Source organism: Papio anubis, chromosome 18, assembly GCF_008728515.1.
Source record: "Papio anubis isolate 15944 chromosome 18, Panubis1.0, whole genome shotgun sequence".
Lineage (NCBI taxonomy): Eukaryota > Metazoa > Chordata > Mammalia > Primates > Cercopithecidae > Papio > Papio anubis.
In genome coordinates this window covers 25,201,991-25,222,906 of record NC_044993.1, presented here as the reverse complement: position 1 = coordinate 25,222,906, position 20,916 = coordinate 25,201,991, and the positions used below count along the sequence as shown (strand labels likewise).

Below are 20,916 nucleotides of genomic sequence, written 5' to 3'. Positions count from 1 at the left end.
AAAACTATGCATAAATTTCAATATTTTTGCACCTAAATAAACTCATACTAGCTTGTTATAACAGATTGAATAGGATCTACTTTGAGGCACTAAGAAGGATAGGAGAGCAGTTTGAGAAGAGCCCCTGTCAAAGCGATATGTATTCTGCTAATATTGAAGCAAGAACAAACATCAGATTCATGGCAAAACTTGGCGGTAGAAGTATGGTGAAATCTTGATGCTTTACAAAACGTTTATGGTAATAATGCCCCAAATAAATTAGCAATTTCAGTTAACAAATCAATAACTCATTTTATAAAGGAATCAGATTATGTTGATGCTGAAGCCTGCGATGGCAGACCATCCACATCAATTTGCAAGAAAAAAATTGTCTTGTTTATGCCCTAATTGAAAAGAACTGATGATTAACATCACAAACAGCAGCCAACACCATAGACATCTCAATTGATTCAGCATACGTAATTCTGATGGAAAAATTAAAGTTGAGCAAACTTTCCACTTGAGTGCGCAAACTACTGTACCCACATCAGCTGCAGACAAGAGCAGAGCTTTCAATGTAAATTTTCAGTAAGTTTGATCAAGATCTTAAATAATTTCTTGGGAGAATTATAATAGATGAAACATGGTTTTACTGGTATCATCCTAAAGACAAAGCACAATCAAAACAATGGCTACAAAGAGGTAGAAGTCATTTGGTCAAGACTTGTTGCCAAATATCATGGCAACAGTTTTTAGGATGCTCAAGGCATTTTGCTTGTCGACTTTCTGGAGGGCCAAATAATGATATCATCTGTTTATGAAGAAAGTGTTTTGAAAAAGTTAACCAAATATTTAGCAGGAAGATGACCATAAAATTCTCCCCCAGAGAGTCCTTCTCCACCACAATAAAGCTCCAGCTTTGTCCTCTCATCAAACAATGGCAATTTTGCAAGAGTGTCAATGGGAAATTACTAGGCATTCAACTTACAGTCCTGATTTTTCTCCTTCTAACATCTTTTTGTTCTTAAATCATCTGTAAAGGACACTTATTTTTCTTCAGTTAATAATATAAAAAAGACTACATTAACATGATCAAATTCCTAGGACTCTCAGTTCTTTAGGGATGGACTACACAACTGGTGTCATTGCTTACAAAAGTGTCTTGAAATTGATGGAGCTTAGGTTGAGAAATAAAGTTTATATTTTTTATCTTTATCTTTTAATTCCATTTCCCATGAACCTTTTTAAAGTCCTCATGTGTGTCTGTACATGTGGGTGTATATATACATACATATATATAGAGAGAGGGTGGGGGATTTACTTATAAGGAATTGACTCATGCATTAGAGGTCAGGAAATCCTAAGATCTGGTGACAGCAAGTTGAAGACCCAGAAGAACCAATGGTAGAATTCTAGTCCAAGTCCAAATGCAAAGGCAGAGGAGCAGTGATGTCCCAACTCAAAGACAATCAGGCAGAGAGGAAGAAGTTTTTCTTACTCACTCTTCTTTTCTATTAGACCTTCAACATATTGGTTAAGGCCCACTCACCCTGGGGAGGAAAATCAGCTTTACTTGCTCTACCAACCCAAAGTTAATCTCCCCTAGAAATATTTGCAGACACATCCAAGAATAATTTATTATTAGAAAATATCTTTATTTTATCCTTGTTTTGGTAAGTTATTTTGATTTTTTAAATTGACAAGTAATAATTGTGCATATTCATGGGATACATAGTGATAGTTCAGTACATATAATATATAGTGACCAGATCAGAATAATTAGCATATCCATCATCTCAAACTTTTGTCATGTCTTTGTGTTGGAATCAGAAATAATTTTCAATTAAATATCTGTGCATCCGATGGCCCTGTCAAGTTGATATATAAAATTAACTATCACCGTTTGCATTTTAGCAGTTTAAGCATTGTTTTCTATAATAATCTAATCTTTTTTCTGATGAGTTTGTTCAGTGACTTCAGCCATATTTTTTCTTTTCCTGTAGATCTCAGAGCCCAGAGTCCCCTCTTCACGCAAGTGCGTACACACATCCACAATTTTGGACTATCATTGAGATAGATCTGCACACTTTTACTCCTTTAGCTCTGACTTATTTCAGGCCTGAAAGTAAATGTAGTTCCCTTCCCTTGGTGTCTGTTAGAACAGCAGTTTCCAAAGTGTGTTCAGAGCATGATAGGTTCTGTGGTAGGCAGGTAATAACATGATAGGTAAATCATTGCTGAAGAGAGGGATAAAAGGGAAATAATCTGCGAAAGAGCTGCATGTCTAAATTGTTGAGAAGCACTGAATATTATACCCTTCTCTTGAATTTTTATGATTTATTTTATTTTGATAATGCATATTACATAGTAAGGGCTCTGAAAGGTATTTGTTCATTTCTTCAGTGTGTATCTATTGAGTGTCTACCATGCTTAAGGCACTGTTTTAAGCACAGGGAATAGTTATTTATGAAATATTTCTCACTCTCATGAAGCTTGCATTTTAGTTAGAGGAAACAAAATAAATGAATAAAGATAAGTAAAGCAGGCAAGGAACTAAAGCATTGAGGATTATGCTATTTCATAAGGGCATTCAGAGAAACAATCTTTGAAAGACGGATATTTGAGCAGAGCCTAAATGAAGACAGAGTGCAGGACACATGGATATATAGACGAGCAATGCAACAGTCCTGAAAGGGGAGCATGGTTCAGACATTTCAAAATGAGCACAGGTTGATTGACTAGAGTTACCTAGGAAGAGAGGTGGGAGATGAGACCACTCTCTTAGTGGCATTAGTAAGGGGCCAGGTCATCTATTTTAGAAGCCAGGATGAGGACATCAGAATTAATTATGTGCAAGAGAACAAGTTGTTGGAAGGTTCTGAAAAGGAGAGTTACATAATCTGGCTAATGGTCTAGAAGGATCGCTCAATGAGGCTTACACATTGTGTGGCCAGGCAAGAGTGTAAGCAAGTGACCAGCTAGGAAGTGACCCCAAGGGTCCAGACACCACAAGACTGGGGACTGGGATAGCTTTGTAACAAATAGAGGATGTTTGGAGAAGTGAAGAGGTTATAAAAGTATGTCATTCTCCGGTCAGACACTTTTTAAATTTTATCTAATCCCGAGGCTCTTGGATTTTTTTGCCCATGACCTTCTCTCCAATTGGCTCTCCCCTCCATTATTTTTCAGAGTTAACAGTTTAAATTTAAGTTAGTGTTTCAGCTTCTTACTAGTAAATATCATGCAGTTAATCCTTATGTCTAGCATATTTCTATTTCAGATTATCCCTCTGTGTATCCTGTGTGTATGCAAGCATCCATAGGAGTGGTCACATAAATCAACCACTCATGGTTTTAAGTGGGTTTGTTTATCTCTTTTTGTATGTGAAAATCTGTCAGTGTGTGCACTTCTTAATAGGGATTTAAGGCCTCAGGGTCAGGGACAACACTACCCTTCTGCCTTCTGCCCAGTGTAAGCCTCAGTGTGTGTTCAACTTTCGGATACCTGCATACCTCTGTCACTTCCTTTATGAAGGCCTTCTTAAACACACATGAAGTTGAAGATGCTCCCTTCTGGGTACCTTCAGAGAAGCCTCAGTGTGTCTTTGATCTGGCCCCAACACTCTCCATCACTATGCCATTAATGTGTGTACAAACCTTTCCTACTGCACCATAGGCTTCTTAAAGAAGGGATTGGGCATAGCTGTCATTGCATCAGCAAAATCTCTTACCATGAACGGCACCAAGTAGTTATAAACAAATGCCTGATGAGTGACTGGAAAGTTTTATTATTATTATTTATTGGTTTAAGAAATATTAATTTATTGTGTTTTTTTGTTTAAAATATTTGTTGCCACTCCTACTGATGTCACCACTGCCAGTGATGGTCAACTCCACCTTGCTCTTTGACATTGTAGTCAATGGTGAGCACTTGGGACATGTCTCCTTCCAACTGTTTGCAAAGTTCCAAAGACAACAGAAAATGTTCATTTTCTGAGCACTGGACAGAAAGGATTTGGCTATAAGGGTTCCTGTTTTCACAGAATTATTCCAGGATTTATATGCCAGAGTGGTGACTTCACATGTCATGATGACACTGGTACAAGTCCAACTACAGGGAGAAGTTTGATGATGAGAACTCCATCCTGAAGCATACAAGACCTGGCTCCTTGTCCATGGCAAATACTGGACACTACACAAGTGGTTTCCAGTTTTTCATCTGCACTACCAAGACTGTGTGGTTGGATGGCAAGAGAGCAGTCTTTGGCAAGACAAAAGAGGGCTTGAATATCTTGGAAGCCATGGCATACTTTGCGTTCTGGAATGAGAAAACCAGAAAGAAGACCACGATTGACGACTGTGGACAACAACAATAAATTTCACTTATGTTTGGTTTTAACTACCAGACTAATTTTTCTATAGCCAAAAAAACATTCCTCCACCTCATATGCTCACAATATCCTATAATTTTTGTGTTCTTGCAGAAGTTCTTTGGGTTCCACATTTTCCTTAGTCTGCTCTACCTCTAGCTGGATTGCAGAGTTAAGTTTATGATTATGAAATAAAAACTATATAACAACAAAAGAAAAGTAATATTTACTGAATGCTTACTAATCCAAGAAAATGATGCCAAATACACACACACACACACACACACACACATATGCACACACACTCTTACATTCTTAGATTTATATAGGAAGATATAAATTAGATATAGATATAAATACAGATATAGATATGTATATAGATACACATGGCTATGGTTTGGATATGATTCTTTTGACCCCATTAAGCCTCATGTGGAAACTTGATCCCTGATATTGGAGATGGGGACTGGTATTAGGCTTTTGGATCATGAGGGTAGGTTTGTCATGGATGGATTGGTGTCATTCTACTAAGAGTGAGTCAGTTTCCACTCTTAGTTTCCCATAACTGGTTGTTGAAAAGACCCTGGCACCTCCTATTCTTTCTGCCTTGCTTCCTTCCACTCACCATATGATGCTTGCTCCCCTTCTCCTTCCACCAGGAGTAGAACTTCCCTGCGGCCCTCCCCAGGTGCAGACCCTAGCACCATGCAATTTGTACAGCCTGCAGACCATGAGCCAAATAAAATATCTTTTTTATAGACTATTCAGCCTCAAGTATTCTTTTATAGCAACACAAACTAAGGCACAGATATATATATACACACATACATATATATATAATACATATATATAATACATATATGTGTTATATATATACACATATGTATATACATATATATATTCATCTGTTGGAAGAGATGATTAAGTCTATGGAGTTTTACAAGGTATGATACATACCATTATCCAATTGATCATGATGCCACGCTTTTCATTTAATTCCTTCATGCCCATATATTTCTATCAATTACCTTATTTTTTCTCATGGCTTTTTTTTCTCACAGACACTGCTGTATTTAGAAGTCTCTATTTTACTTCATTAAAAACTACAAAACCAGTCTATGTCATACACCAAAAGATTTGAAATAACTCTATGTATTTATTGAAAAATAAAGGAGGGGAATGATTGTCATGAGAGCAGAGCTCACACATGTCTTCACCAGCCTGGGAGAGAAAATGATGGAGGAGGAGGTGTAGACAGTTCTGGCGGGAAGTGAGAACAGCAATCACTGTAGCAACTTGGAGGCCTTTCTGAAGCGCACCCTAAGCATCTGAACTCAGCAGATCCAGGGGGCTATGGCAGGCAGAAGCACGTTCCTATGCTAGGAGGCCTCCTATTCTTTCAAAATGAAGAGACAGTTTCTTTCTTGGGAGGGTGAGGAAAACAATAAACATATGTGAAAAACGTAAAGTATTCCTTAAGCGTAGAATGGTTTTCGAGAACAATAATTCATTCAATGGGAATTCTTTCAAAAGTGAGCAGGAGGAAAATCTAGAAGGCAAGGAATGTTGTGGGTATTCAGATGGCAAGTAGTTCAGAATCATTGGTCTTCAAGTGCTACTGAGGATGGAAATAAATTAATGGAAAGGGTGGACCAGAGTTTGGACACTGTCCAGTGAGTGCAGTGGGTGGAAATTGGTGGAGCTTAAATATCTGTTTGGGCTTGGCACAAGGCTGTAATCTCAGCAGTTTGGGAGGCTGAGGCAGAAGGATCACTTGACACCAGGAGCTGGAAGCTACAGTGCGCTATGACTGGGCCACTGCACTTCAGCCTGGGTGAGAGTAAAATCTCGTCTAAAAAAAAAAAAAATCCCATTTAGTGAAATGATTGAATTTGATTTATCTAGGTTTCTCCCCAGTTTTTCCTACAGATGCTGTTGACTCTGATATCAATATGTTTCTCAACCAGTGCATAGAAAAGTATCAGAAGATAAATATATTGAAAACCAGGTCAGGGCATTCATCAGAGAACACTGAGACCCATGTGATTAGAGAACATAAGATCTGTCTCATAAAGATAATACACACAAAGGGCTTGATGAGCTGGTACCATGATGTCTTTCCGTTGGTAGATGGGATTGAACTGAATTAAATGCTGGGAAAGGTTATTTGTGCTCCCAAATTTCTTGCACTTGCTTTATCTGAAGTTCTTATGTCATTGTAAGGAAAAAGTTAATACTGATGCAAAGGACAAAAAGGGCAGCTAAAATTTGTAAGAGAATAAATCATAATTATCTTTATCATAATTATCATCAATATTCCTTCGCTCAAACAATTAAACATATCCCACATTTTTTCTCTTCAGACCTAAAAGTCAATACAACAATAGCAGTGAGCCTATGCATTTAAGGAATACATTAAATATAATAAAATGATTTATATGCAAGTTAATATCTAACAGTGACAGCTAAGCTACTTCTGTCTTACAAGCAATACCTTTTGTGCATGGTGTTTTCAGGTTATAGTTCTCTCTCTTTTTAAAAGCAATCCTATGAAGAAAATCTCTGTTTTATTGTGGCCAATAATTTTGGAAGACACTGTATGTTCTACTGTTTGTAGCTACCTGAAACATTCATTAAATAATTGAGGAATGGAAAAAATGCTTATTGCCATATTAACTGACATGGTTTCTCTTTCTATATGCTACATATTAATCAAAAATTGACTGCTCCTTTTGGTCTTAATATCTAGGATGCCAAGAGCTAGATTTACTGCTAAAGTCACAATATTAATTTTTGAGGATGTTTTTCCTTCCATTTCAATGTTATTTTTCTTTATGTCTACTATTTTATCATATGCCACTTCAAATCAGCCTTGGAAATGGATGGAATATAAATGAATATATTAGCAAGCAACAGCATAAATAAATGGGAGACGAGAGAGTGTAATATGGAAATTGTAAGATCCAAAAGGGTAATTCTTCCTCCGTAAATTATAATCAGCAAATATAACTGGTGCCTCAGAAGTAATTCATTGTCCTAAAACAATGATTTGAAAATAGAAGCAGAGATTTTTGACAACTACTAAGAGGTGAGGGAAAGGGGAATGCATTAATAATGTATGTGAAGAAATGCTAGAAGTTGTTAAGATGCCATAATTTACTAATATCACTGACGATGTAAAAGAAAAAGTTGGTAATGCTGCATTTTGACCAAGTGGGAAACAGACAATGCTCAACATGGTTAAATGCAGTGAAAATTGATGCAACCATTTTGTAAGGCAATTTAGCAGTATCTGTCAACATTTCACACACACATATTTTTGACCCAGCAACTTTTTGAATGTGCACAATACATTCACTTACCCAGCTGTACAAAGGTATTCATACAAAGATGTTTGCTGAAGCATTTGCTGTAATAGCAAAATTCTAAGAAATGTTTTAAGTATCCATCAATAGTGGGCCAAATAAATGATGGCACTATATATAATGGAATTTTATGCAACCAATAAAAAGAATGAAGCAGATCTTTTTGTGTACGGATGGGAATTTTTTTAAGTATTTAACTTAAAATGTTGGAGAATATATATTTACTTACTAATATATTTGTTTATAATAAACCATCATTTTTAGTCAGATTTACAGATTATGATGATAAAGAAGAAATAGGTCGATCAAATAGACACATAGATAGATAGGCTTATATACATAAGGTACTCTTAATAGTCATGCTTCTAGGGAATGAAACTGGCGAAAAGATTCATAGAGTGACTTATTGTTTAATTCATTTCCATTCTGAAGTGTTCTAATTTTTTCCACAAATATCTATAATGATTATGATAATTGTAACAAAACTAGCTTTAGAAAAGAGCTTATAGAAAGCAAATGAACTGTAAATCACCAGGGGGAACTATACTGTATAATTTCTTCAGCAAAGTCCATGGTAGAGAGTGCTGATTCATTATGAAATTAACCAACATATAGCTGTATATGTCTAGTATTGCTATTTCAAAATATAGGAGAAAGTATGCTTACTGTGGTCCAGATACTAGGCTTAGTATCATAAGGTAGAAAACGTTTTTGAAGACTGACTCTATTTCTGTTTTCAGAGTGAATACCATTTTGTCAATGAAGTAGGGATGCTTGCAATGATGCAAAGGATGTCTGAGAAGAGGTGTATTTCTGAAGGAAAGAAAGAACACAACATAATCCTGGGATAAATCTCGTTGCCTTCCTTGTTAAGCCTTTTTTTCCATTGCATTCTCTACATACTCCCTGGCCCACTCTTTCCTCCTCTACTTTCTTCCTTCCTTTCTCACCTGTGCCCCACACCATACTTGTAAACTCTTGAAGTGTTAATTTTGCACAGGGCTTGAAATATTTAACACCTTTGTTTTTAATACATGAGAAAAACAAGATGTATAAGAAAGGAAACAACTTAACCACTTTGAACAGGTAATTGATAGGCTACAGTCCTCTCTTAAATGTTTACTGATGACACATATGCATGGAGATGGGAATGTACACACACACACACACACACACACACACACACACACTTGTTAACTGGTTGAAACATGACAGTTCTCCGGTACCTGGGAATTAAAAGAGGGTGCATTATCCATCCCTACCCTTACCTCAATATCCATTTTAGGAAGGGTTAGAAATTAATTTACATTATTGAACATACCAAGGGCTTTGAAAGCAGATAAATATGAAATTCAAATTCTTCACTTCTTCATCCTGGAGGTTCAGTTTTCCCAACATTAAAATGAGGATAGTAACACCAAACATGGGAACTGTTGACTTGATCAGTGAAATAGATGTTGTATTATAGGCCTAGCTCCATTTATGCTCTTATCTTAAGATTCTTTATCTGGAAACCAAACGACCCCTTGAATGGGCTCTGGTGGTCTTTACATGAACATAAGGCTTGCATAACCCCTTTGATATTGTGAGTGTTTCTCTGCATATGAGCATCTTTTCTTCAGGGAAAAGTTCCTAACTTTTATTAGATTCTCAAAGTTGTCTGTATTTCCTATTATTTTAAGAAAACTGTCTTAAATAGAAGGTATAATTGCTAGTGTTAATAATAATAATTACAAACACCATAACATTACTAATATTTCACTGTAAACAAATAATAATATTATTATTATTAATATTCAATTATTTGAACATGAGCCAAAATTGGTAGATGAATCACATTTAAATCATTGGGTGCTTTGCTATCACCAGGTAAAAAGTTTCAATTTCTTCTTATTACATTAAATCTTAAGAACCTATTTCACTCTTATCCACAAAAAGGAACTCATTTCCCCTAGAAAGGCAGGTTAATGAGGTCTGCTTAATTTATAGCTGGGTCCATTTATGTGGTTGCTTCATTAACAAAGACATCTATTTAATTCAACAGAATCCTACACATGGTACGTATAGAAGACACTACTACCCCCATTCACTCCACATTCATTCATTACCGTAATGGTTCTGACATACACAAACCAACCTTGTTTTACAAATTGCTTAGAGATTTGATTAAGTTGCATTATGCATTTTGTTGTAACAAGAAAGGTGATTTAAAATCATTAGTCCTAAAATTAAGTCCTGTGTGTGCTTTGAAGTCAAGGGGAACAATTTGTCAGTTGGTTGATCTTTTGCTTCTAAAGCTGGTTAACTGATCAATCTAATGTCAAAGGAACAGAGATAAATGGGAGACATTTTACTACGTAGAAAACGGTACATGAAGATAAATCCAACACTCTGCTTCATTTCATCTGTAGTTATCTTTGTAGTAATTGCTTTGGAACACTCAAGGTGCTCTTTGCACATAGGGAGTGTTAGAAGCCTTTAAATCATCTGCATAGACTAGTAGCTTCTTGCTGCGAATCTTGCTTTGCTCCATTTTTGGGAAGAGAGGGCAATAATCTCCTACTATAAATGCAAATTTGGCAACAACCAAAGGTTGGGATTCTTGACTAGTTGTTTATTACACAATCAATTCATACATTTCTGAAATTTCTTGACATGCTTGCAAAGTAGATCCATTCCTTATTGAATTCATTTGATTTTTGCTATGACCATAATGATAAAACTAGATCTGGAGTAAAAGTTCCTTAATGAATAGATTTGGATGTACCAGCTCTTCCAGTTATCTGCTGCTCTGTGAAAAACAACCCCCTCCCCCCGTGCCAACTGTCTGGTTTAAAACAAAAGACATATATTTCATAATTTGGTAAATCAAAAATTGAAATTGAGTGACAACAGCAAAGGAAACTTAAAAAGATTTAGCCATCAAAGAACTGTAGGGTCCAATATACTGTCACTCACATGCCTGGTACCTTGGATGCAGGGAATGATGGGAAAGCTTGTCTAGTTGACTCAGCTGGGACTGTCAATCAGCGTACCTCCATTTGGCCTCTGCAACAAGCAGTGTCAGACAAACTTCTTAATTGACATCTTGGGGCTCTCAGAGAGTTCCAAAAGGCCATATTGGAAGCTGAAACAGTTCTTATCAGAGTATCAGTTGCTACTAGGTTCATTTATGGACAAACCACTCAGGTCATCTCAGACTCAAGGTAAGAGAATCTGGAATCTACCTCATAGAGAAGAGAAAAACACACTGTATCTATATCCTTCTTTAATCTACCACTTCAGAACATTTAGACTCTTCACAAGACCCATTATCAAGTCATTCTGCTGCCATCACCTCAAGGTTATACATGTTTTCGAATGTTAAGCAAGATAGATCATGGTCAGGCTAAAAGAGCAGTAATTGGTTAAGTAGCTATTATTCCAACAGCCTACAAAAGGGACTTGCAATTGTTTAACTCTCAGAAATCCTGCTGCTGTAGGAAAATCAATGAGTAATTTTTCACCTAAAAAAATTAGGCATTTTTGGAAAGAAGTTTATCATGGTTTATTTTTTTCCTTTGATAACTCCCTTCACCTTTTATAAACTGAGAGAATCCTTTGGAAATAACTATTTTTTCCCATGGTTCTATAAACAAAAAAATTGTTTGGGTGATTTTTACTGGTAGTTTGAAGACAATATTTTTTCCAAAATGTTGTTTCCATTTTGATTTTATTAGACATTCAAGCCTTCAGTCTGTCCATCATCCTAGGCTAAGATAAACATTATGGTGCACTGGACTTGGAATTTGTAGCACTAGACTCATATAAGCAAATGGGGATAAGTAACAAAAGTCTGATACTTGTTAGCTTTGAGCACTTGTTCTAATAATTTACATCTCTTTGGTCCTGACTTCTTTATTTATAAAAAGGATAAATAATACTGATCTTATGAATTGAATGTTAGGGGTTAGATTTTCTGAGGTTGCATGTGGGGGAAAAACAGCTCTTTACATTCAAACTAACGTTTATTGAGTATTATTTTTCTATTTGAATACTTTCTTATCTCCATTGCCTCCTATTTCACTATGCTTGGAGACTATCTGCAGTAAACCAACTCAATGACTCTTATGTATTTATTTACTCAATAATCCAAATATGCAAACATATATTGGTATCTACCATGGACCAGGCACTGATGTAGGTGCTGAGGATCTCTAGTAAGATGAATGTGGGGCCTGTCTCATCATCAATCATCTATCTATCTATCTATCTATCTATCTATCTATCTATCTATCTATCCATCCATCCATCCATCCATCCATCCATCTCTCTATCCTTACCTATTTATCTCTCTAATGTGCTGACGTTTATGTCAAAGGAAAAACAGAGCATGATAAGAATGAATCAAGAACTAAGCTTTGTCTAGACTTGGGAAATTAGAAACATCTTCTTACTGAAAGTTCCGCAAACACCCATTAGAAACCAAGGACAGAGATTTCATTTCTTCTGGAATAGGTTCAATGCCTATTTTAACCCTATCAGAATTTTGTCTGGAGCATTTATCCCAGTGACCATTTTTTTTCATAAGACTGCCCAAAATCTTAGGAATGATCCAATTTTCCAGTAATGACTAATATATTAAGATGCTTATGAAGGCTCCTCTTTCATTATGATAGTCATCCTCTCACCATTGCCTACAGAATACCATCTCAACTCATCGAACTGCCTGACTTTTCACAACTAAGCCTTTAAAGTTTATTCAAAACTTCTCTCCTCACATTCACCCTGTCCACCAGCAAGACCACCCCTCCCATTGTCTCCAGAATAAATATGGCATTCCCACCTCTGGGAAAGTTAACAATGACAATTATATCAATTCTTAATATTTGTTAAACACTTACATCACTTGCTTGCTCTCTGGGCTACTCTGATTGATGTGAATTGCAATGGGCACTCCGATGCCATTGGGTAGCACTTCTTGTCTGCTGTACTCAACACAAAGAACTGTCCACTCTTGATATTTTTTTGTAAAAGCCTGTATCATGTCTTCCCAGACAAACATTCCAGTCAAGTATGAGATTTTGTCTCATACTACTTGTTTTCACACACAATGTCTCACACAAAGCAGGCATTCCCCAAATAAATTCTTCATCCAGCAACCCTTTATTACACAACTATTACATACTCCATGCAAACAAGGAAAGCAAATTAGAACAAATGAAACACAACCCCAGGAATCGTTTGTTCATTTGAATTTCCTGATATTTTTATGTTTCACTTTAGAGGAATTTGAATGATTTAAGTCGGAATTGCGTTTCTATAGCTGGCTGGCAGGGTAACTTTGAACAGTTTACAGAGCTTCTATTTTCCTCTCTCTTAAGTGAGGGTAACAACTGGTAAAAGCGTTGTATGTCTAAAATCACAAAAGTGATGTAGAGCTTTACTTTTCAAATTTTCTTATGCTTAAAAATCATCTGGCATCTTGTAAAAAGGACTGTGGTCTAAAAGAAAGAGTCCGAGATTCTGCATTTCAGACAAGCTCCCAGAGGAGGTAAATGATGGCCCATGGGCTACAGCTTGAGTAGCAACGCTATAAAGCACCTCATATTAATACTCACTCTGAAATGTTGTCCTCTCCTTCCTCCCTCCATCTTCCTATCAGAAAATTCCAGGAGACAGAAATGGATTTTTATTTACTCCAAACGTCCAGTCTGATGGTCTCTCAATTGTGTTCCTCATTTAAAATAGTGCGGCTCCTGCAGTTTGTTTTAACTCTGCTTGACAATCAGTGATTTGTGATTCTGCTCTTTCCTGAACATGTTTATAAAATGACGACCTTGGGATTGGAGACTCTGCTGTCCAAATGCAGGGAGCAGACTTTCTATGGAAGAATTGTGAAAGGTCATTTTACCACTGTTTTTTCTTTCTTCTTGTCTTCTTTTTTGTTTTTTGCCTTGGCTTCGTATGCTAATGGAATCAACAGCCCCGTTTGCAATTTTAATGTTTCTTAGAAAGCTTTATCTCAGAATTTCCTATGGTTTGTATGTGCATTAGTCTTCTAGGTGAATCAGAGATTTCCTGCTGTAACACCATGAGATTTCTCAATAGACCCTCTTGGCTCCTTGTTGAGTCTTTTGAATGACTTTATTATAATAAAGTTGACTTGGAGCCAGAGGAGGCAGAACTCCAGTGTTGGGCTTTCTTTAGAATTTTATGGGTTTTTCTCAGAAGTTTAATGCCAGTTTAATGGAGTTTTATAGCTATTAATACTCCACCACTCCAGCTGCGCTAAGAAATATGTAACTAAACAATAACTTGAAATAGGTAAATTCATGATTAAGTTGCACTAAAAACTAATGTCTCTTGGCCATAGTTCATAATTTCCAAAGGCACATCATTTAGAATGATTGGTAACTTTAGCCTTGTAACTCTTTCAAGGAGAAAGGCTGTGAGCTTAAATCACTACATTAAGCTGACAGTGAGGCTCATATTTTCTGAGCTAAAGATATATTTTTATGGCCACACAGTGGACTCTGTTTATCACTCATCATAAACCATAGGAAACCATTTTTGTTTTAAATTAGGTACTCAGGCTTTTGTCCTGTAATCTGTTTCTTTATTTCCCCTTTTCACTTTTGTTGGTCCATTTTCAACAACTCCCAATCATCTTCCATTTCCTGAAAACAGCTCATAATTTATATCTCAGCTTCTTTAAAGGTATTTCATCCAAGTTGAGGCCACCTTAATTTACACCTTAAATTACAGTTCCAGAGCCAACTTCTATGCTGCTGATATTGAGTAATCCTACTAAAGAGTCCAATTTTAAAATGAGGAACAGTCTTATCCTAAAATGCCAGGCATAAGAAGCCCATGAATTTTGCATATATCTTTAGTACTTTTACGTATTGAATTACATTTCTCCCCTTCCTTTGAGCCACTTAGTCAATTACACTTCATTCTGCTGCCTCGTCTGGTTCTAGAGGCTGTCCCTTCACAAAGATCATAACTAAATCAGTTTCTCCGAGATGAGGCAACAGCCGCAAATCATCTGAAAGTGAAATGACTGTGGAATTTGGGATTTAATAGTTTGTAAGCCATCTTGATTATGTTTATTAAAATAGAAGATCTTGTCAAGTTAGACCTCTCTCTATTTCTGTCTCTCTTTCTTTCTTCTCACCTCCCTCACTGACTTTTCAGCTCACTGAAGCCCACCCTTTTATTGCCTGATTTTATATGGTTGGATGAGAAACACACACTGGACAGTGACCACAGCCCCATCAACTGAAAGGAATATGATGGGATCAGAAGTCATCCTGATGAAAAACTATATCTTTAATTCCTGTGGAATTTTAACACATGTGCTGTGCAATCTATAAATGGCCAAATAAAAAAGAGCAAATAAACATAACATGTTACTGTGACCTGATATAATGCCTATATGGCATAGCTGAATTTCTACCATGCCCTAACTCCACTTACCTTGAAGAAAAAGGATGCCTGTGATCAAAAGTTTTCTTTGCAACCCAGACTAGCTGAATTTCTACCCTGTTCTAACTCCCCTTATCTTGAAGGAAAAGGATGCCTGTGATCATAAGTTTCCTTTGTAACCAAACCAGTTGAAACTGGTTAAAACCAAGATAGAGGACCAAACGATGCCAAAAGACTTTAGGCTACATTATGATCTCATTTCCATGCTAAATGACACTTCCAACAGTGCCATGACAGTTGATGTGCGCCATGACAACAACCAGAATAAGCCAGAAAAGGACAAAAAGGAAGGCAGCACTCTGGTTCCAGGAAGTTCACCACCTCTATTAGTCTGTTTCCATGCTGCTGATAAAGACACACCAGAGATTGGGTAATTTATAAAGTAAAAGAGATTTAATGAACTCACAGTTCCACCTGACTGGGAAGGCTTCACAATCATGGTAGAGGGTGAAAGGCACTTCTTACATGACAGCACCAAGATAGAGTCAAAGAGTCAAACAAAAGGGGTTGCCCTGTATAAAACCATCACAGACTTAATCACTACTACGAGAACAGTATGGGGAAAACTGCTCCCGTGATTCAATTATCTCCCACTGGGTTCCTCCCACAACACATGGGGATTATGGGAGCTACAATTCAAGATGAGATTTGGGTGGGAACACAGCCAAACCATATCACTACCCATTTCTGGAAAAAGACATAGACATTCTTCTTCTCACTTTTAATGTCCAACACCTTCATCAGAAAAACCCTATATTTTAACCCCTTCACTCCTCACTGGTCCAGGAGTTGATGTGTGAGCCACGCTCCTGTTTCTCAATTCCATGGTGATTGAGTAAAGCCTGCACTGCTTGACACTCACTTTCAGTTTTGTATATTGGCTTTCTGACACCAAACAGAGAGACTCCATCCTTGGAGAGACCAGTTTTGTGGGTAACGGTATACTATGTTTACAATGATTTTTTTTTTCATAATTTCTACAACTGTTAAAAGAAGGCTTTAACACAATATCTTCTTACACAAATGAATAAGGAAAGTAGGCCTGTTCCTGAGCATTGTAGGAGGTAAAACTCTATGTTTTGCTCCTGATTACTCTGGAAAGGTGGATTTGGCTCTTGCCTCCTTCGTTTTCTCACTCAGCTCTGTCTGCCTTTCTTGTGCCTTTATTTGTTTACATGCCTAACTTATCTTTCTAGACATGAAATCTTCAATTGTGTAGCAATTACCCATATGAAGCTATTGAGCATCCAAACTACGGCTAGTCCAAGTTGAGCTGTGGATACCAAATTTCAAAGACTTAGTACAAAACCAGAATGCAAAGTAGCTCAGTGACTCATATTAATTGTGTGCTGAGAGGCTAATATGCTGGGTTATTTTTTCATTCATTGTGTGATATTGGGTTACTTAAATATTTGGGATATAATAGGTTAATTTAAATATATTATTAGAATTGATTTCATCTATTTTTTTTTATATAACTACATTATTTATACATAACTTTTTACATTACATTTATAAATTACATATATGACTTTTATCTAAAGCTTGAATTATATTTCTATTGGAGAGGGCTATTCTAGACTGTAAGCTCACAGAGCAGAAACAAGTTCTTATTTCTTTTCAAATAATGGGTGAGAAGCTTAGGAGGCAGTGAATGATTGGCTAAATCTGTAGGTATATTGATTAATTGATTTACTATTTATTCTAATTTAAACTCCATTTCCAAATAGAGTAACATGCTTCATATTCCATACATGCATGATACTGTTTTCTGTGTCCTAGTTCAGAGAGTACCAACTTCCAACCTCTGGTATTTCTGGATAGGTTAGAGGTAGGCCAAAAGATTGGTTCTGTCATCCCTAGAGATTGACAGATGGGAAATGAGGCTGACTGGGACCCCAAGTCCATTTCTTTCCACTGCAAACAGCCTCATCCATTTAATTCAGGATATTGTACAAATACTATCATGTCATCTGTTTATCATGATATGAAAATTAGAATAATGTTAAAATCTCATATGCTGGAGTGGAATTTTCTCCATATTTTGCAGAAACAGCTCAGGAAATTAATCTAGTCATGAAATCCGTACTGGAAACTTTCTTTTCTTTTTTCCTTTTTTCTTTAAACTATTAGAATCGGTGGGTATAAATCTGAGGGGTAATCTCACTTTAGAGTTTCATAGGTTGAGGATTATTTGAAATTGGTGTAAAGTTTCCTTCCAAACTTCTCTGAATGTTGTAGATATAAATTGTGTTATTTCTCTGGAATATATAATTGCTCCGGCTAAATACATCCTAGACAACATAAATACAACTTACTGGGAATTATGAGCCAGTGAAGCATTTAGAACTTTTGACATAATTTGCATGCCAAACTGATGGGGTATTATTATACTTATTTTGCAGTAGAGGCAACTGAGCTTTGAGTAACATACACAAATTCACATGGCTATTCTGTTACAGATCTGGACTTTGAATTTTGGCTTGTTTGTTTCCCTAAAGCTTTACCATATGTTGAAAATGTGTTTCTTGGAGAGGGAAATAATCAAGAAAGTTAATCACAGTTATAATTTATTGAGATACAAATTTGTCTTCCCTGTATTTCCCCTCCCATTGCATTTCCTTGCCTCAGGAAGTTTTCTAAGACAGAAGACATTGTTGAACCCAAAGTCTATACCTAAACACTGAAGAGAAAATGCTGTATGCATTAAAGGGGAGAGAGGAAAGAAAGCAGAGATTACCAAAATCACAAGGAAACAGAACCAGCCCCTGACTCATTGCATCTTGGGCTTGCATGGGTTTTCTTGCTTCACTGTTGGTAAAGAAGCAGCAGAGTGCCAGACCTAAGAGTCAAACAATTACAACAACACTGGTTTATTATTATTATTATTGTTATTATTATTATTATCTCGAGACAGAGTTTCACTCTTATTGCCCAGGCTGGAGTGCAATGGCATGATCTTGGCTCACCACAACCTCCACCTCCTGGGTTCAAGCAGTTCTCCTGCCTCAGCCTCCTAAGTAGCTGGGATTACAGCCATGCGCCACCACGCCCGGCTAATTTTGTATTTTAGTAGAAACAGGGCTTCTCCATGTTGGTCAGGCTGGTCACAGACTCCTGACCTCAGGTGATCCGCCTGCCTCGAGCTCCCAAAGTGCTGGGATTATAGGCATGAGCCACTGTGTCTGGCCAACAACACTGTTCTTCTAGGCAAGGACAAGAGTATGGGACTATCTCCAATGTTGGGAAATACGACTCAGCATGAATAGAAGTGAAGATAAGACAGCTAATAAGACAGCGCTGACAAAGGGATGTTTTGTATCCCTCAAAAGGTTTCATACGTTCCAGTTTTGTTTTATTTTGTTTTGTTTTTGAGATGGAGTTTCGCTCTTGTTGCCCAGGCTGGAGTGCAATGGCGCGATCTTGGCTTACAGGAACCTCCGCCTCCCGAATTCAAGTGATTCTGCCTCAGCTTCCCGAGTAGCTGGGATTACAGGCATGCGACACCTCACCCAGCTAGTTTTGTATTTTTAGTAGAGATGGGATTTCTCTATGTTGGTCAGGCTGGTCTCAAACTCCCTACCTCAGGTGATCCACCTGCCTCGAGCTCCCAAAGTCCTGGGATTATAGGCCTGAGCCACTGCGCCCAGCCCCTGTGTTTTTTTTTTCCTTTTCTTTTCCCTTTTGAGATAGGGTCTCACTCTGTCACCCAGGCTGGAGTGCAGTGGTGAGATCTTGGCTCACTGTAGCCTCGACCTCCTGGGTTCAAGTGATCCTCCCAACTCCGCCTCCTGAGTAGCTAGGACTACAGGTGCATCCCACCACGCCTTGCTAATTTTTCTATTTTTTATATAGATGGGGTGTTGCCATGTTGCTCAGACTGTTCTCGAACTCCTGTGCTAAAGGATCCACCTGCCTTGGTCTCCCAGAATGCTGAGATTACAGGCATGAGCCGCCACATGCAGCCCCAGTTGTCTTACTTTTAAGTTGACAAATAACAATTGTATACATTTATAATGTACTACATGTTTTGAACTATGCATGTATTATGGAATGGCTCAATCAGGCTAATTAACATATGTATTATTTCACATATTTATTTTTAGTGAGAATACTTAAAGTTTACTTTCTTAGCAATTTTCAAGTGGAGAGTGCACTGTTATTAGCTATCATGCAATAGGTCCCTTGGACTTATTTCTCCTCACTAAAATTTTGTATTTTTTGACCAACATCTCGTCAGTCTCCCCAGCCCCTAGCCCCTGGTAATGCCCTTCTATTCTCTACTTCTATGAGTTTGACTTTTTAAAATCCCATGCATAAATGAAGTGAAATCAATCTAAGTACTCATCCATGGATAAGTGGATAAAGAAAATGTGGTATATACACACAATGGAATATTATGCAACCTATAAAAAGAAATGTCATTTGCAACAACATGGATTAACCTGGAGAGCATTCTATTATGTGAAATAATCCACTTCTCTACTAATTTCGAAGTCAATCTAAAAGCAGTCTGAGAGGGTGGAATGGGGATCACAGTGGGAACCAGATGATTCCCACAGCAGCGACTCTTCCACCCAGTAGGTTCCATAGCCTGGGTAACTAACTGTTCCCCCCCATGACATTCTAGCAGAATTCTGGGAGATGACTGCTTTATCTCTGAAAGAATTATTTCTTCTTTGGAAGCAAAGACACAGAGAGTGAATGGCCTTTTCTATTCTCAGGAAATGTGGTCCTTTTCAAGTGAACTACATCTCTCTTTGTACCCTCTGGCCTACTCCAAGTGCTTTGCACTGTTTATCACCCTTAATCACCATGAGTGACAGAAAACCTGATAATAGACCAGAGATGATACTGCCGGTGGGGTGACCTCTTTTGAAATGTCAGACCTGAATAAGCTGTATTTACATTTCTTTGGGCTGCAGCTTTTAAAAGATTTGTATCTTCCACACCAAAGAGATGAAAGTAAAAGTTATTTTGGTATCCATCCAAAATTGCATCTTAGAATTGGAATCTCTGTACATTCTCCTCCCAGCTGAGAACTCCTGTGTGAGGTTCCACAGTCAGCTGTAATGCAGCTGCGAGAAGCATTGCACACACTCCATCTGGAAATATTAAAATCCATTAAAAATAAACAAGGTCATCAAGGTGCGTATTAATTACTTTAAAGATGCTTTCTTTCTTTCTTTCTTTTTTTTTTTTTGAGATGGAGTCTTATTAATCTGTTGCCCAGGCTGAAGGGCAGTGGCACAATCTCAGCTCACAAAGGAATTCGCCTACCTCAGCCTCCCAAGTAGCTGGATTATAGGTGTGCACCACGCCCAACTAATTTTTGTATTTTAGTAGAGACGGGGTTTCACCATGTTGACCAGGCTGGTCTTGAACTCCTGACCGCAGGTGATCCGCCTGCCTCGGCATCCCAAAGTGCTGGGATTACAGACATGAACCACTGTGCCTGGCAAACATGTTTTCTTTATTACGTTGTAATATATACCGCAGGTAGGATTCTAAGTCAGAAAAACTGGGTTGGATCCCTGCTCTGTTGCTTGGATTGGCTATCTTGGGGAAGCCTCGTATTCTCTCCAAGGATATTTCATAGTGGATATAAAGGAGACAATAATACATTACTTTGGCGAGAATTGAGTGATGTAATGGATGAACAGATGTCTGTCACAGTACTTGGCACGTATTAACTACTTCAGAAACCTTAACTTTCTACCGTTCCTTTGTTTT

The 20,916-nt window shown here is 37.4% G+C and overlaps 1 long non-coding RNA gene across 1 annotated transcript in view; it reads right to left on the bottom strand.

Annotated features, from left to right (window-relative positions):
* Positions 1 to 1,043: 1,043 nt before the first annotated feature.
* LOC103880494 overlaps positions 1,044 to 20,916 on the bottom strand; it is a 30,697-nt gene continuing 10,824 nt past the window's right edge. The window contains exons 2-4 of the long non-coding RNA XR_002519280.2: positions 10,683 to 10,761; positions 8,380 to 8,526; positions 1,044 to 4,296 (exon numbers count right to left, since the gene is read on the bottom strand). This is a non-coding gene — a long non-coding RNA (uncharacterized LOC103880494). The remainder of the gene's footprint in view (positions 4,297 to 8,379; positions 8,527 to 10,682; positions 10,762 to 20,916) is intronic.